The 18524-nt window shown below is 41.4% G+C and overlaps 1 protein-coding gene and 1 pseudogene across 1 annotated transcript in view; one reads left to right on the top strand and one right to left on the bottom strand.

Annotated features, from left to right (window-relative positions):
• KCNU1 (potassium calcium-activated channel subfamily U member 1) overlaps window positions 1-4034 on the bottom strand; it is a 181524-nt gene extending 177490 nt beyond the window's left edge. Inside the window, exon 1 of the mRNA XM_032618128.1 lies at window positions 3969-4034. The gene's annotated coding sequence lies outside the window, so the exon portion shown is untranslated. The remainder of the gene's footprint in view (window positions 1-3968) is intronic.
• A 1214-nt stretch (window positions 4035-5248) lies between these two features.
• Window positions 5249-18524, top strand: part of LOC116746703 — a 31065-nt pseudogene continuing 17789 nt past the window's right edge.

Genomic DNA, 18524 nt, shown 5'->3' with positions numbered 1-18524 from the left:
GTAGGCCATCCAGCCTTTGTAACTTCTTTCTAATATCAGGGGCCGCCTGGTCAATAAAGGCCATTGCTATGGTGGCCTTATGTTCCTCAGAGGTTGGATCATAAGGAGTGAATCGTCTAAAAGCCTCCATTAAGCGTTCTAGGAACACGGTTGGCGATTCCTGGGGCCCCTGAGTTACCTCTCTTACCTTAGCCAAATTCGTGGGGCGCCTGGCCGTTCCATGGAGACCCGCCACCAGAGCCTGGCGATACATTTTCAGGTGCTCCTTACCTTCCGGGGTATTAAAGTCCCAATTCGGCCTGACGAGTGGAAACCCGGCATCAATCTCGTTAGGCAACTGGGTAGGTTGTCCATTGGCGGCTAACACATTCATTTTAGCCTCCAGGAGAACCCGTTGCCTCTCCTCAGTTGTGAGGAGAGTCTGGAGGAGCTGTTGACAATCATCCCAGGTGGGTTGGTGGGAGAAGACAAGAGACTCTATTAAAGCAGTAAGAGCCTGTGGGTTTTTAGAGAAAGTAGGGTTATGCATCTTCCAATTATAAAGATCTGCAGAGGAAAAGGGCCAGTATTGAAGGGGTCTATTCCCGTGGTTATCGGGGGGGCCATATTCTCTAAGGGGTAAAGCAGTAGAATCTGGGGAAACAGCCCTCTGGCTTCTGGTGCCCGCCGAGGGACCCCCCCTTTCCGCCATAACAGGTGGCCCTACTGGTGCGGAGGGTTGTGAAGCTGGGGGTCCTAGGGGCGACATGGGATTTAGGGCCGGAGGATAAGGAGGTGGGGAATCTAGAAGAAGCAAATCAGACTGCAGGTCAGGATATATCGCCTTTGGCGGGTCCGGGGCAGCAGATGACTTTTCCGTGTCTGGGGTTTTCTTCAGGGCCAATATCTCCGATTGTGCTGGAGCGCATGCAGACGTGCCTGTTGAGGAAACAAAGGGCCGGACCCATGGAGGCGGGGAGAGAACTAGATCTTCCCAGACCAAGATATATGGTATCTGGTCTGGGTGTCCGTGGGGTCCTGTGTTAAAGACCCTAGACTTGACTAGCCCAACCTTATATAACAAAAAAGATCCTTCGGGTGGCCACCCTGTCTGAAATGTAGGCCACTCAGAGGTACACAGCGTTTGCCATTTTCCTTTCTTTACTTCTACCGAAAGGTTGTGGGCCCTAGCCCTAACTTCGGTCCAGTGGCTTAGGGTAAGAGAAAGAGGAGTCGTCATAGTTTGTCCCATTGTCGTCCGTCAAAAGAAAGATAATAGTACAGAAAAACAATAAAATTTCAAAAGACACACATTGATATTGCCGCCGCGAACTTAAACCCGAAACCAACTCAAATTCAGATGGCAGCTTATATAACCTGCCAGAACCAGCCGCCGCGAACTTAAACCCGAAACCAACTCAAATTCAGATGGCAGCTTATATAACCTGCCAGAACCAGATGAAGGGGAGACAAAATTTGTTTCTCCTTCCAGATGGACCACCAGGGCGTCCCCCGGGGCCCGTGGACACCAGCTTTCGGCACGTCTGCCTAGCCAGGAGTCCAATACAGATTCCACAGCAAGCCGGTTCGCACGGCTTTTTCCTAATGGCGGCTAGCAACAAACAAACGACAAACAAACAGACAATTGGGCTCGAGCCTACCTGATACCTCCGACTCCCGATGTTCTTGTGACCCGGGGGCGAGTGGGGATCCCGGACGAGCCCCCAAATGTTAGACCCAAACGGTCTACGAGGGATTCCAACTCGCCCAAGAACCGCCAAGAGTCGAGAGCCGCTGCAACACGCAAGAGGTTTATTAGGAGCCGATGCACCGGGGTTCCCTGAACCTCACGCAGGAGGCCGATGGGGAACCCCTAAAAGCGGAATCACATACTTTTTATAGGTTTATTTATTCATAGGGCGGGTATATTCTCACAATGATTGGGTAAATGTGGTGACTTTTGAATTCATTGGCTTAGGAACTTTTGTCCCACCTTCTGGCCGTTATAGTTGTCTGTTCATTGTGGCGGTTAGGGCGTATACCTGTTACGGGCAACTGGAAAATTACCCGCTGTCTGGCAAGTCCCCGTCAACTGAAAAACTCCAAGAATTGGTTTCGATAGGGAGAAGGAGTGGCGCACGATAGGGAGAAGAATTGGTTTCGATAGGGAGAAGGAGTGGCGCACGATAGGGAGAAGAATTGGTTTACGGGAACAAGTGAGGGGGTGGAAAGTCCCTAAAGGCCCCACAATTCTAATACAAAGCCATAGTTGAGGACCATTCCCAGGTGACTTCATCTCCTGATACCCCACCTTCCTAGTGCACACACCAAACTGCACCACATGCCTCATTTTTCTCTGAAGGCACCAAGCCCTTTTATGTTTTTGTGTCATTACTCATACTGTCCCTTGTCATTCTTACTTCATCCAGTGAATAAAAGTTTATTGTCTTTGCGACCTGGATTAAATCCAGTTCCTCCATGACAGCTACTCTGTTTGTGCGGCCAACTCTGGCATAACCCATTCCTCTCTATTTGATGTCACCACAGCTCTCAGCTGACTTGTTTACTGTTGTTCATTTAATTCCCTCAGTAGGTTCTGAGCTTGCTGAAGGCAAGAAACACAGTGCATTTCCTGTAGCATCCTGATCGCTTGTCAACAATGGTAAACAATTAGTATGTATTTGATGGAACGAAAATTGAGAATATAATACGGAGTAATTTCCATGTTATGTTAAAGTCCCATCCAAAGTTTTGTTTTAAAGCACCCTTTGTATGCATTTTATATATCACGACACAGAACTGAAAACTGAAGGTCCTATTTTCTGGTCTGGGAAACCCTTAGATTTCCCTGAACTTAAGTTTCTTCATCTTTGAAATGAGAGAACTGTTCCAAATAATTTCTATACTCTCGTAGATTTTGAAAGCAATTCGCAGGATATAAAATTATCAAATAGCCTAATGGGGTGGTAAGAAAACGTGCAACTTCCTCTTTGTAAGTTATTTATATGCTAAATGCATATTAACCTCCTGAAATCATATCTTCATGGACTGGAACATCTCTGAAGCACAGAAAATCAAGATATTTGCTGACCTGTCAATCCTTTAATAAGCATCAATCACTTAATGGATGCATACCAAATGGCAGGGAAGTCACGGATGATCTGGTATTGTAGGTGTCTACTTCACTTATTGATCATTTATCATCAAGCTGCAATAGTATTAACATATGCTGTACTCATACTAACAGTGTTTGTTTGACAAACAACATTGATTTCCCCTTCATTACCCTAAAAGGTGAGTGCTAAGTGAAACTAATTTCAGAGGGACCACATCACTTACTCTGAGTGAACACATGGGTCCTCACTCTAGAACAGAGAATTCCCAGTAGGAGGAGAATACTGTATAGCACTTACTGAGCACTTTCTATGTACCCTACACTGTACCCTATTTGTTCTCCCTCTATATAATTTTATACTCATTAAGATGGCAAGATTTATTTAAAGATTTTATAATGAAAAATTTTAAACATGTAAAATGGTTGACAGCATAATGTACTGAACATCCATGTACCTATCACCTAGATTTAATAATTTGTTAACATTTTGCCTTTAGCTATTTTGCTCTAGGTTTTTAAAACCGAATTACAGATATCATGACACTTGACCCCAAACTCCTTAGGTTACATCTCAAAAAAAAAAGCATAGGGCTTCCCTGGTGGCGCTGTGGTTGAGAGTCCGCCCGCCGATGCAGGGGACACAGGTTCGCGCCCCGGTCAGGGAGGATCCCACATGCCGCAGAGCGGCTGGGCCCGTGAGCCATGGCCGCTGAGCCTGCGCGCCCGGAGCCTGTGCATAGTTCCTGAAATAACCATTCATAATACCACTATAGCACCAAAATATAGAAATATTTCCTTAATAGCATCTAATATCAAATTCACATTAAAATGTTCCCAATAATATTCAAAGCGTGTGATATAAAAAAATACACACCGTCCAAAGCAGTTCCGGCCGGGCGTGAGCGAGGGGCGTCATGGGTAAGCGTGGGGCCCACGTGCGCGTTCACGGTCAGGGCCGGGCAAAGCCTGCGCAGCCTCAGGCTCCTCCGTCCGCCCCGGGATCGGGGGCGGGGTCAGAGGTTGTCCGGAAAGCCGGACGGCCCGCTTCGCGTCGCCAGGCCGCCGCGGTCGCTCCAACGCCCGCGTGCAACCCGGCGAAGGAGGGACAAGCGGCGCGCGCCTGGCCAAGCCAGTCCCCGCGGCACGCGGCGAGGACGGCCGCGGTGAGGCGGCACCCGCCCCGCAAGAGCGACAGGCGCGCCTCCCTTACCGTCTCGACCCCACAAGGGAGCTGCTCACCGCAGCGGGCTCCCGAGAGCACGAAGGCACCGCTCAGCCCCCGGCACCAGAGGGGCGACTGTGCAGGGGCACTGCCTGGGGCGGACACGCTCCCGCACCAACGGGGGCGCGCAGGCGGCGGCGGGCCCGCCCCGCCCCGCCCCCCACCGCGGGGAGGGCCGCTTGCGAGGCCCTTGAAGAGGAGTTGAGAAGGGAGAGTGCCTGCTGCTCAGAGGACCCCGGCCCCTTCCACGCCGTGAGGCAGGGGCGGGAGACCGAGAGTCCGGCCGGATGCCACACCCCGCCTTCCACGGCGGACAGGACGAAGAGCGGCCCTGTTGGCCATGAACGTCCGTTCCTCGTCCGGCCTGGGAGAGCAGGACATCACCACATGGATCGATGGGCAGGTTAATTATTTTTGACAACAGTTATTTGTTGTGGAAGTTATACATCATAGTACAACACTTTAGGGGGCGTGTCAGGGGCTTGATATCCCCCTATTTATAATGTCAGGATTGATCATGGGTGATGAGGTGAGCGAGACACAGAGAACTTATTACATGCTCAAGTTGTCAAGAGGTCATAGCTAATAACGAGTGGAGTCAAAATTTGAACATGACCTGAAACCTTTCCCCCGCCAAGAATCTACTAAAAAATGACACTTGGCACTTTATCTTACCACTGAGGACTTGATGACTGTGTTAAAGGAGAACGAAAAATGTGACCTGAACAGTTAGGAAAGGCTTTGAGGATTTAAACTGGGTGTTCAACCTCTGTGGGATACCAGTAGGTATTAAGAAAGATGGTGACTTCATGCATCAATATGGAATGGCTCATGCCATTGCAGAAAGGTTTCTTGAGTGTTCTGCTAAGTAGTTAGTTATTTAGTTAGTTATTAGTTACTCTGAAGGGCATATTACTCCATCTGTCAAGGTAATGTCTTCTCTTGGTGCCATCACAGCCCAAAGAAAAGCCAACGGGAAATTCAATCCTATCCATAGGTACAGTGCTAGAATGCAGGGCGGGGGGCAAATGCTAGCGTTGTGGTAGACCAGGATATGAGTTGAGTTGATGTTAACAAAATTGGATAAGTGGTCTGGCTCTGCTAACTACCCCCTGGGACTCTGGCAAGCCTCACTGTATAAATGAGAAAGATAATAACTTTTTAGATTGGGATCCCTGGAGACAATCTGTGAGATGGGCAGTTGAATGCTGAAGGTTCACTGGGAAGTAACACCTGGAATTCATACCTTTTAGGAAGTGAAAAAGCATTACTGGACAGGAAGAGAAGCAACCTGCAATGTGCCTGTAAGCCTGGAACTAAGATAATAGGTACATCAGCTGTACTTCAATAAGAAAGAGAAAACCTTGACTCCTCAGACTGCCTCGAAAGCTCCGAGACTGCAGAAGTGACTCACTTCCCTCAGCTGAAGACTAGTGCTCCCCATTTGTTTGAAGACTGTACAGAGACCTTTGTCTTTCATGGCAACACCCCCTCCCCCTTAAAATCTCCCGTCATGCCCCTTGATAGCCCTCGTTGGTAGAGGTAGAATAACTAGGATCAAGTCGTAAGATATCTGCCCAGGAAGTGGATACTGTAAGGGCGGAAAGGGCCTATACACTGAAGGAGCTAAGGATTTCGTTGGCAAGAGCACGGGGCATACATGTGGGACTGCCACCCACAGTAGGTACTATATCAGAGGAGCAGACTTAAGAGTTATCTGATTTTATGAAGAATTTATAGACATGGACACATAGTAGTTAATGCCCTGGTGAGGACCATAGGAGGTGACACGAATATCCTGATAGGATGCTCCTGAAAGCTTGGAGAAAGCTAAGGCCCACACTAAGTTAAAGTGAAATACTAGAACTTCCATGGCACACAGTGGAAGGAGGGATCAAAATGCCCAGAGAAATGAGCATGTTGGAGGAAGGCCAACTGCATTCTAGAGTGTCTGAAAGACACTACAGTTCCCAAAGCAAGAAGGAATACACTGGAGAATTGGGCAAAAATCTCATGGAAAGCTGAGTGCTACTCTGCCTTCTGCAGGCCAGGGAAGAAGAGCAGGAGATGTTACACAGCTGGGCTCCTTGATAGCAATGGGATAATAGGATCTGATGTTGTGGAGTCCAGGTGGCTGCACTTAGTAGAGTCCAGTCAAGTGGGCACAATTATTGTAATCAGTTTCAAGGTCTGAGCAGTAGCAGAGAGGCCTGGCCTGTAGGGAGTTCTGAAAATGGTTACTAGGACACAGTATTCTTGGGGGCAAGATAGACAGGCAGCCACCAAGAACAATACCTATTTTATACAACAAATAAGTCAAGAATAGATGCTCAGGAGGCTGAGGAAAGCTACCCCATATGATGCTAAATGGTCAGCATCCTTGCTCAGTTTCCAGATGTGAGCCAGTTCTTGGGCCCAGAATCCATTTAATGGAGAAGAGGTGGGTCGAGATGAAGGATTCTCAACACTGGCAAGAACATACCTTAGGGATTACCCAATCTTCCCCGGAGGGACCTACCACCATGTTCTCAGGTAAATGTATGCAGAGGAAAGAGAAATAGCACGTAGGCCTTTCAAGAACTGTTAGATACTGGGTCCACGCTGACATTGATATCTGGGGTACAAAGTTATCCTGCCCCCCATTAGAGTGGTTCAGATAATATGTGGAATCTTGACCCAGGCCTGGCTCGTAGTGGGTCTGCTAGGTTCCCATCGTGGTTAGGAGCAGTATTCCCAAGTGGGAATACGCTGGCTTCAGAACCTGAAGATATCTAACAGGCATTGTGTTTCCTTTTTAGTGATAGAAGGTACCACTTCTTCTACTTTGGAGAGAATATCCTAGCACAACCCAGACCACCAAGTCCCTAATAACATTACTAACAGGGGAGCCCTTAGTGTTCACAGGGTTTACCTTCCATCCTCTGAAGCCCATTCTTACCGAGGCCCCCAATGTCATTGCCATTTTTTGTCCCTCTTTGATCAATTAACATTATATCAATAGAATGGACCAATGTAGTATTCTGTGAGAAGGCCAGATAGTCCAGGGCCATTTGGAGGGTGGAAGGGATGACAACTGGCAGTGTGAATGTATTCTGTGGTCAGTCAATCCCAGGGGAGCAAGATCTGTTTCTGAACCTCTTTTCTGATAAAGAGGAAAAATAAAGCATTTGCCAGATGAATAGCATGGATGCTCTTTGGAGGTGGCCACAGGCCACATTCTGGAAGGAAGCAAAATCTTAGGTGTGGAAGCTCCCTGAGGTCAAGGCCAATGCCGCAAGAGGAGCGCAGCCATGAGCAGCCAGAACTAATACTCCCCTGTGGCTGCGGAGTGGGTGATGGGTCCTGACAAGGAGATCTGAGTGGGGACCACAGTAGCTATTACAATAACTAATTCCCATAGTCTTAGTGAGAATAAGTTATGTAAAACCCAGAAAGCATTATTAAGATTTTAATATTACATTTAGTTACTGGATTGGAGGAGAAGAAATCTAAATCTATTAAGTAATTTACTTTTTGGAAAGTTCTATTATTCCTATCAGTAACTTTTTCCTTATTGAAGTGGATCAGAAACCCAGAGTGTTTAGCAAGATCTTCGTATTTTTTTCCAGTTACTACATACTTTCAGTGTGTGTATTTTAAGTTAATTTGACCTTGTCACTTGAAAAGGGTTCTCACTTGGATGCTGGAATCAATATATAGATGTGAATAGCCTTGTCCATACACAGAATGCTGACACTTTCCAGCAGGGGGAAAGACTTACCAATAAGAATTCAACACAGAGGACCTGGCCGACTTTTGCAGATAGGAGGAGCAGCAACCTGAATTAAGGCTTGTCTGTAACAGTGTTCCAGCCAGGACTAAATGCAATAATACACATATTGATTGACCTCGCTCCTCCAGCCTCGCAGTTTGTATGGTGGTGCAGATTAGAACAATTTGATTTCTTTGTTTCTGCCTTCTGTAGTGCAGACAATTTCCCTTGGCCCTTGGGCAGCATTTCCAAGAGGCAGAACAGCTCATCTTAAAGAAGTCTTATCATAGACTTTGCCTTGGTGAATAAAGAATAAAATCTCACTCTGTCCGGCTTTCCCACATGCTTGGGATCTAAATGTTGGAGAAGCAATTCACAGTTTCCCTAGGTCTCAGTCCTACTGTTTTGAAATGAAGAAGTTGAACCCATGATAACTGTGGACACTTTCATCTCTGAAATTGTTCTCAAGGTCCAGATATCATCTTTCTGTACTTAGGTTATCCTAAAATTGACTTGCACTACCATTGGCCAATGCATCCCACATTCAGTGGTGTTTGAAACAAAATCATAGTATTATTATTATTTTATAAAAGTAATACATGATTTTCAGAAATAAGCGTCTCCAGATGTAGAGAATGGACTTGAGGACATGGGGAGGGGGAAGGGGAAGCTGGGACTAAATGAGAGAGTGGCATGGACATATATACACTACCAAATGTAAAATAGATAGCTAGTGGGAAGCAGCCACATAGCACAGGGAGATCAGCTCGGTGCTTTGTGACCACTTAGAGGAGTGGGATAGAGAGGGTGGGAGGGAGAGAGACGCAAGAGGGAAGAGATACGGGGATATATGTATGCGTATAGCTGATTCACTTTGTTATAAAGCAGAAACTAACACACCATTGTAAAGCAATTATACTCCAATAAAGATGTTAAAAAAAAAAAAGCATCTCTAGGAATCCAAACACTTAAAAGTAATGGTTAAAGCACAAAATTACCAATTGAAACTAGGAACTAGGGAAGTAGTGTTCCTTTCCCCAAACTCATTTGTGAAAGGAAGCTGGGAAAAGCTACTGCGGATAGTTACCAGAATCTGTGACTTCCATGAGGCTGTATCTTTAGAGAGGGGATGAAAGGACATAGATGTAGACTTAAGACCAAATTCGAGACAAACCACCCATGGGCACAGTTATGAGATCTATGATATCTTAAGATCACTAATATAAGACTAAGTTCTGAGCTGAGAGCTTGGAAGAAACTGAGTAAAGACAGAGACTGCCAACTAGAGAGTAGGCGTAAGTGAAGAGTAAAAAGGAGATATTCTCCCCTCCACATGTAGCCGCAAACCACAATCCCAAACACAAGTAAACAATTCACGCTAAGAAAAAATACGAAATGTCAATAACCAGAACCTAAATGTTCTCTAGATGATATTAAACAAATAAAACATTCTAAGAAATTTCTATAAATGTTCACATAATCAGGGAGTTAACTGTATAGTGAGTATCAATGGAAAAGAAAAAAACACAGGCATGAAACAAGAACAAGTAGAAAAATTAGAAATGTAGTTACTGAAGTACATATTTTTTTAAAAACTAGTTAAACTCTAGACTGAACACAGGCATAAAACTAGTAAACTGAGAGGTAGTACTTAGGGAATTATGTAGAATATGTGGAGAGACAGAGATTTTCAAAAATACATACTGCATACTTAAGAGGCATGGGGCACAAATGTTGAGACACCAACATATATATGAAAAAATTTTAATAATAAAAGGATAGAGGAGCTTCCCAAGAAATCATATTTGGAGACATAATGGGTAAGGATTTTCCATATTAAAATCAGATGAGTTTCAGGTTGAAATTGCGGTCTGTATGATGAGAAGGATGAAGAAAAATAATCTGTAGACACAATGCAGTGAAACTGCAGACCACCAAGGAAAGAGGGCCTGTTGAAAAGCTACCAGAAAACTGAATGAAAAGAGAGGGAATTGGCTCTCTTCTTAACGGAGATGGAGGGGGTCTTGGTCTATTTGGTGGTATTTAATTATGTTTTCCATAAATAGGTAAAACTATACTATACTGTTTAGAGGTATAATACCCCTGGTAAAACTCCTCTAATTAAAAAAACCCTCAAAACGTGACAATCTTAAATGTCAAGATATTGGTTACTTCTCGAGAGAAGAGAAGAGACGGGGATTGGGACCGGACACATCATTAGCTTCTAAGATGCTGGTGATATTTTATGGGTTGGCTGAGATAGTAGTTATATGGGTACTTACCTTCCTTAAACAAGGTATAAATATTTAATGCACCTTTCTGAATGTGTGATATATCTGAAATATTTTAAATGTGGAAATTTAAAAAATTCCTACCAGAAATGGCAGATTTCTAACTAAAAACAAAAAAAGTAGACTGACAGTTTTCTCAACAGTATAATAAAAGGCAGAAGACAATGTAGTATCTTTCTAGTTTGAAGGAAACATGCTCGACAACTCAGAATTTTATACCCACCTATAACTTACCATTTAAAAAATAAGGGGTAAAGTGAAGACATTTTCAAATAGACAAAGATTAAGAAAGTTAACCATTCATTCATAATCTCTCTCTGAAAGATATTTTAAAAGTAATACTTCAGCATGAAGGAAAGGAAATGCTGAGGAAAAAAAGCAAGAATGCAAGAAATAACAGTGACAGCGACATAAATAAAATAGAATCATAAATTTGGTTAACTGGTAAAAATTACTATTTTCATTAAAAATTAGCAGTACAGTCTCTAAACACCTAGCAAGATGCAGGGAGGCGAGATACTTGATTTAAATGTAATTTAAGTGTGTTCACGTTCTTACCTTTTCAGAAGTTAGCTACAGATACTCAATAACTTTAGACTTTGTTAGGAAAATTATAGTTATGTATTTTAAAATAATAAATACTTATTATAGAAAATTTGGAAAATAAAGAATGGATCAATATAGAAATGAAAATCTCATATAACACTGTCACCCAGAGAGACAAAAAATATCAATATTTGATATAATTCCTTAACATATATATATATGTAATTTCCTTATGTATGTAATCCCTTCATATATATTTGTAAAGGGATTATATAATGTATATATATATATATATGAGAGTGTGTGTATATATATATATGAGAGTGTGTGTATATATATATATTTATATATATATAGAGAGAGAGATCTCCACAAAATTGTACAATGCTGTTATACTGCACACACATGGTCCAAATGTCAGCTGTATCCCGCCCTGCCATCATGCGTATCTGTGAAGCTGTCCAAATTCCAATAGCAGGGCTGACTGTCATTTGAAGTCCTCTACTATTCCTGTCCTTTCCCCAGTTTTCTGTGTCTCTCTGTCTCTGTCTCTCTCTCTCTTCTCTCTCCTCCCTTTCTCTCTCTCTCTCCTCTCCTCTCTCTGTCTCTCTCTTCTCTCTCCCTCTCTCCCCCTCTGTTCTTTCTCTGTCTCTCTCCTCTCCTCCCTCTGTCTCTCTCTTCTCTCTCTCTTCTCTCTCCCTCTCTCCCCCTCTGTTCTTTCTCTGTCTCTCTCTCTCCCTCTGTTCTCTCTCTCTCTGCTCTTCTCTCCATTACCTGTGTTACAACCTCATCCCTCCTTATGTTTCATGCAGCCCGATGCCACCATCACTCAGGTTCCCTCAGGATTGACCTTTTTCATGCCAACAACTTAAAAGTGTTGTTTTTCCAGTAAATGTATTGACTTTCCTAACATAATATGTTCTCACTTCCTTACATTATTTGGTATCCCTTTCAGCACCCAGTTTTTAAAAAACTGAATACGTTAAGGAGAATAATACTTGAAATTATGATTTTTGTTATTGCCACACAATATTAAATAAATATGCAGTATTTGCTTATATTCCTCACCAGTATACAGAGGTCTTATTACAGTTCCTTAGGACATGTTGACTCTGATATATCCTTAGAAGAAACATTAGGAATGTTCATTTCTCTCATCCAGTGCCCTCACTTCTCAGGCTTTGTCATGTATCGAATATTTTCCTTTTCCAAGTAAGGATTGGTAAGCATCTAATCTAGCAGTGAGTAAACATGTATCTCCACTTCTTAAAAGCAGTTAGCCCCATGATAAAAATGAGCAGCTCTCTAACAGTCAGGCCATCGCCTGAGGAAATCATGTATATAAAATATTAAAAATAATTAATAACATCTCCCATTTCCACTTGAAATGCTAGAGTTCACTTCAAGAAGGAGTTTTGTTATCATCTCGTAAGTCTTAAAAGTCCCCAGTACATACATTGTCAGTGCACACCTTCAAACTCACCTAAACTTATGTGCTATACTAGGTTTATAAGAACTATGAGTCCTGTCTCTGAGCAGTTTAATATGAAGAATAAATCTGAAGTAGGTTTATCCAGAACCTCACAACTAGTACATCTACTCCTGGGGGCAAAAAACAGGCATAAGTTAGCTTTTATGAGCCTTGTGGCCAAGACTTCATTTTATGTTTCATCCAAAAGGGATGGTAAACAGTCTTGTCAGCAAGTTAGTACTTGTTAGCACTTTAGGAACTTTACGTAAACTCCGATTGTATAATGTGGGCAAAGCTTTACAAAATTGTTCATTTCAAGAAGCATTTGGCTTGTTACTAATAAACAGATTGGCTTTCCAATGTAGGGTACAAATACTAGAGTTGATTAACTGCTCTCTGCTTTTGTTCTCTCCTAAACTTTTCCCCCCCAGTCAGATTACCATGGAAGTTGTAATAAAATGTGTAGCTGGTGCTTCATTCACATTTCAGTATGATTTTGTTACTATTCAAGCCAGTGAATAGAAAACAAATTCGCATCATGATAAGAGCCCAGGAAGATGCAATCCAGAATGTTAACTACTTGTCATACATGGAGATGTATTTTCTCTCCCTTGGGAATAGGAGTTCTCATTTCTCCTTACTGTAGAGCAGTAACATTTTTTGTCTTTCAGCAAAAGCTACAAGGCATTCATGGGAATGATGTCTTTTCTCAGAATAGAGTATTACAGCTTATAGTTTCTCTCATGGGCTTTATCTCTGCCTTTAGACTATGTGACAGAGATTCTCTCTGGCAGGGAGTCTGGATAGTGAAGAGAAATTAAACCATGCAGGTACAATCTTTTTCCTATCACAGCCCACAGGGACCCCGTATCAAAGCACTGGGTACCCTTAGTAGAATTCCCTGGTGAGCAAGGGGGTAAGCTGCTAAAAGTGCCAGAGGCCAAGAGATAAACACACACACACACACACACACACACAAACAAAACACGAGCAGATGGAATTTTATCAGTCAGCCTTAATAGAATCCACACACCGGAACTCTGTTTCCAAAGTCAATTTTAAACCCAGATGACAGTTTGGAGTATGCCCAGGAAGTACTCTTGCTGACAACTTGGGAGCTCTCATTCTCTGTTCTCCGTGTTTACTCCCCTCAGTGACAACCAGTGAGAGGCAAGAAAACTTTTAAAGAAGTTACGAAAATATTTTTAAGTGTGTAATGGGGACTAGTATCAGGGTTCTGTATTTTTTTTTGTACTAATACTGACAAATTTACCTTTCAAGTTTTGTGGCCAAGTGAACTGACTGCTTATGTAAGTATCGTTGATGGTGTGGCACTGTTGACTTATCCTGAAAGGTGAGCTGTGAAGCAGTTTGTAAGGGCAGAAAAATCATTGTGCTAGAAATCTGGATGGATGAGCCATACAGCTTCCCTGGAACGTAGTTTTCTTACCTGCAAAATAAAAGGGTCTGATACACTTTGCTCATTCTAGTTATAATTCTTAGATTCCAGGACTCGAATGCATGGTCTGTGTGTAGAAGGAGCATGGAGTAGGAAAGCATGAAAGAAAAGGAACACAGACCTTAGAGGTAGCGAAGTTTATCCTGGGTATCTTCAAATCCTGGTTCCACTACATGTTAGATGGACGCAACTCCTTAATCTCCTTGAACATGTTTCTCCATTTGTAGAGAGGAGATAACAGTACATACCCCCAAGGTATTGTTAGTGTTAAATATAAAAATATAAATAAAGAAAAACCTTGACCACTTAGTGGCACAGAATATGCAAACTAAAAATGGCAATTGTATTCCTTTTGGTATCTAAGTTTTTCACATAGAAGTTTGAAAACCATTCATTTATGTATGCCAAAGAAATAAAATAGTAGTACACTTGAGTTGAAAGAATTCTGGATTAAGATTAGAAATTCTGGATTTAAATCCTTCTGTGTGGATGACAATAAAAATACAACATACCAAGACTTGTGGAATGAAACTAAAGATGTTCTTTAGAGTGTAATTCATAGTATATGTATACTTTTTTTTAAGAAAGGCTAAAAATTAATTATCTGAGACTCAAAATCAAGATGTTAGGGAAAAGACAGTTTAATAAACCTAAAGAAAATAGAAAAAATGAAACAATCAATGTGAGAGTAGAAATTAATGAAGTAGAAAACCAATATACAATAGACTAGGCAAAAATTTCTTAAATAGGACCAAAAAAGTACTAATCATAAAATAATTGATTTATAGAAGAAAACCTATTAAAATTAAGACCTTTACTTGTCAAATATATGTTTGAAAATAAAAAGGCAAGTCACAGAGTGGAGAGAGATATTTGCAATACATAAATTCATCAAAAGATTCACATCCAGAATATATAAAGATGCTAGACAAATCAATAAGAAAGAAAGTTCAGTAGAAAAAAATGGGGAATGGTCTTGAAGAGGCAATTCACAAAGGGGTTATCCACATGGCCAATAAATATATCTGAAGGTACTCAACTTCATGAGTCATCAGGAATATGCAAATTAAAACTACAAAGAAGTACCATAGCACACTCACCATAATTGCTAAAATGAACATTTTAAGTGTTAACAAGAATGTGAAACAATTAGAATTCTCACTTCTGGTAGAAGTGTAAATTGGAACAATCATTTTAGGAATCTTTTTGGCAATACCTACTAAAGCTGAGTATACGTGTGTATCCCAGGACCCAACGTCTCCACACCTAGTTACATACCCAGGAGATAAACACATGCTCATGAACATTCATTGTAGCACTATTTGTAATAGCCTCAAACTGCAAAAAATCTAAATGTCCGTCAGCAGTAAGGCAGATAAATTAATGGTGATATATTTAGAATATGAGACAACAAGCATAGTGAACAAACTTGCACGTACAACATGTATGAATCTCACACACGTGATGATGAGTGAAAGAAACTGGTCTTAAAAAAACATACTATATCATTTCATTTATATGAAGTTCAAAAGTAAGGAAAAGTAATCTATGATACTGGTTGTTAGAATAATGGTTAATTGGTGGAAAAGTATTTGCTGAGAAAGGCTTCTGGGGTGCAGGTGTTTTTAAAATTTTTTTGGTTTGGGTGACAGTCACATAAATGTATTCAATCTGTGAAATTCATCCAGCTAGATACTTAATGATGGGTGGGCATTTTTGTATACTTGTTATACTTCTATAAAAGTTTTCCTTATAAAAATATTGGCTCTGTGACTTTTTAGCTTTTTGTTCTTTGTAAAATCACTTATAGTCTATATCTTATTTCTCCTATTTCTGAAATAGAGGTGGATGGATAACTATTTCACAGCATGTAAAATAGAATTTTGTCTCTGTTTCTCTTTAAAGTACAGCGTGGTCAGTTGGTCAACATGTTCTAGGTCCTGGGGATTCAATGGTGAACCAGATAGTTTCCCTGCCTTGATTGAAGTTGCATTTTGTTTGATTATTTGTAGATACCAGGACAAGGATCCCATTTGATCCAACCTGAATTCAACCTTTTCTTTTAACTTCCATTCAAAGCATCGCTAAGAAAGTGTCAAAAAGCAGTAAACTTCATACCCGATAAAGATAAAATGACATGAATTTCACCCTTTCCCCCCTTTGTCCCTTCACTGTGATATAGAGAGTATGTATAAGGTAGCCAGGACAAAGTTGAGAGCAAAAGATCTTGAGGTTAAATAATGAAGATGAAAGTTATCAGGGTCGTGTAGTTAAAAGTCTTGGTGATGTTGAAAGCACCAGTGTTCTTCAAGCCTAATCTTTGTAGAGTTTTACTTTCCTCCTTGTCTTTTAGTTCACCATTCAGCCCTGATCGCACTTTCAAATACAGTTACTTGCACATACTCACCTAAGATGCAGCTTACAGGGATCTTCCTGGTGACTTTCCTGGCCCAGTGCTTTCAGTACACATCTTTACCTGCCCATGGCTCGAACCTAAAGAGAAACTGGTAAATTATTACATTTCCAAGGCCACTTCCTACAGGGTTTGCGGGTCTCAGCAGGAATCTCTACACCCTGATGGTGAACTACCTAGCAACGATATTAGAACACCATGGTGCATGCGTAAAGAAGTGAAGAGAAGATAATTATTTCTTTAATACCTGGGCAATTGACCCAACTGCCAAAGCATGTGCATTCTCTTTAACCTGAGAGTTGGCCTAGCTTCTCTTCCACTTCCCCAAGAAACAGTGAAATATTCAGAAACTTTTGAGTACCAGTCAGCATTCAGGGTAGGTAAGAAGGGAAGATGGTTGAGGGGCAGAAAACTTCAAACTCTTGAGCTCAGTAATGCTAAATTACTGTGGCTCATTAGGAATTATCAAAAGCTTTCTTTAGTAGAAACGATTTAACTTCACACAGAATAGACTGTGCTTTCTAATATAACTCTCACATTGTGAAATGAAGACATGAGTGGGGAGTCTGGCTTATTTCACTCAGTATAAATATTCTGGGATTCATCCATGTTGTTTTGTGTGGAGTCCATTCATTTTTATCACTGAGTAGTATTCCATTGTATGGATATACAACAAGTATTCTGTTGATGGATATTTGAGCTGTCCAGGTTTCAGTTGTTACAAATAAGGTTGCTATGAACATTTGGGTGTAAACACTCTTTATATACACGTATTTTTATTTTTATTGTGTAAATATCTAGTAGTCAAATATTTGAGTCATATGGTTTGTTTACCATTTAAAAAAACTGCAAACTGTTTTACAAAGCGGTCGTACAATTTTGGTGATAGAATTTTACTTTGCATCTGTGTATAAGAGTTCCAGTGGACTCTACATACTTGTCAATGCTTGTTATTGTCTGTTCTTTTTTCACTTCAGCCATTCTAATATGTGTGTTGGATTGTGTTGTACTAGCTCTTTGTGGTTTTAATTTGCATTTTCCTAATGACTAGTGATGTTGGATGTCTTTTCATGTGCTTATTTGCCATCGGTTTATCTTTGGTGAATTGTCTGCTCAGATCTTTTGCCCACTTTTGGGGGTTATTTGTATACTTGTAGAGTGCATAGTAAGGTACACAGAAGGCTCTGGAAAAGAAGCAAAGCAACCTTAGTTGTGAACCATATTGTATGCCAGAGATATTTAGCACCAGATTCCTTTATTCAGGTTAACATAGTCTTACTTTACCCCTTTCTTCTCCAAATGCATTTGATAGATTTCATGATGTACATGACAGCATTACTTCCTTGGTCTTTTCTTGAGATGAGTTCAAGGCTGGGACCTTTCCTGTGGAACAATGTTGAGTAGCAAGAAAAGCTTCTGTTGAACAGGACTAAGTTCAAATGTTGGTTCTATGCCATGCTAGTTGAGTCACTGTGGGGAAGTCCCTTATGTCTCTGAGTCTTAGTTTCTATCTGGACAACTGGGGGGGGGGGTGGTCAATGTGGAGGTGACGGCATCCCCTTTACAGAACTATCACGAGGATCAAAAGGAGCTAAGGAAAGGAAGCATCGAAGACTGTGTTGAACTTGGGTTGTTTTAAATTTCTTTGTCTTCTTTTTTCCTCTGTAACTTGAGTGGGAGACAAGCAGAGATGTGTATAGGGCTTGAGAAAACAAGTACGTGATGTTCTTCAGGGTACTCTTTTAAACACTCCTTAAGTAGATACCTTTATAATTATACAGGTAGGAGTGAAAGTTCTGCCACCTAGAAGTATAGGATGCTGGTGAGCTAAAGGTACCTGGCACTATGCACCAGACTTTGTATAAATCAGCCCAAGAAATATATAAGATGAAGAATCTTCTTTCAGGTACGCGAAGCCTCACTAGGGACAGAGAATATATCCCCATAATTCTTCTTTATTATTTCAAGTTACATGAAATGTTTACTTGGAAACAGAGGACCCCCTCTGGCTAATGCTGAGTGATGTTGATGTTTTTATGAAAAAAGGAGATGATATTGTTAGATGGGGAGTAGACTGGGGAATTGGGATTTGAGGATCCTCGATAGTGCTAAATATTTTTAATGCATTTAAACCTGATCCAAAGATCCTTGTGGCCAATTGTATTATTTGTTCATAAGTATTTATTCATTCCTTAGGCTTGCTTTCTCTTGATTGGAATACCCTTCTGTGTGGCCTTTTCTAACACTAAATATGTCATTTTAAGTCTCCAATTCTTC

This window comes from Phocoena sinus, chromosome 21, assembly GCF_008692025.1.
Source record: "Phocoena sinus isolate mPhoSin1 chromosome 21, mPhoSin1.pri, whole genome shotgun sequence".
Taxonomy (NCBI): Eukaryota; Metazoa; Chordata; class Mammalia; order Artiodactyla; family Phocoenidae; genus Phocoena; species Phocoena sinus.
This window is presented reverse-complemented; position numbering and strand designations above follow the sequence as displayed.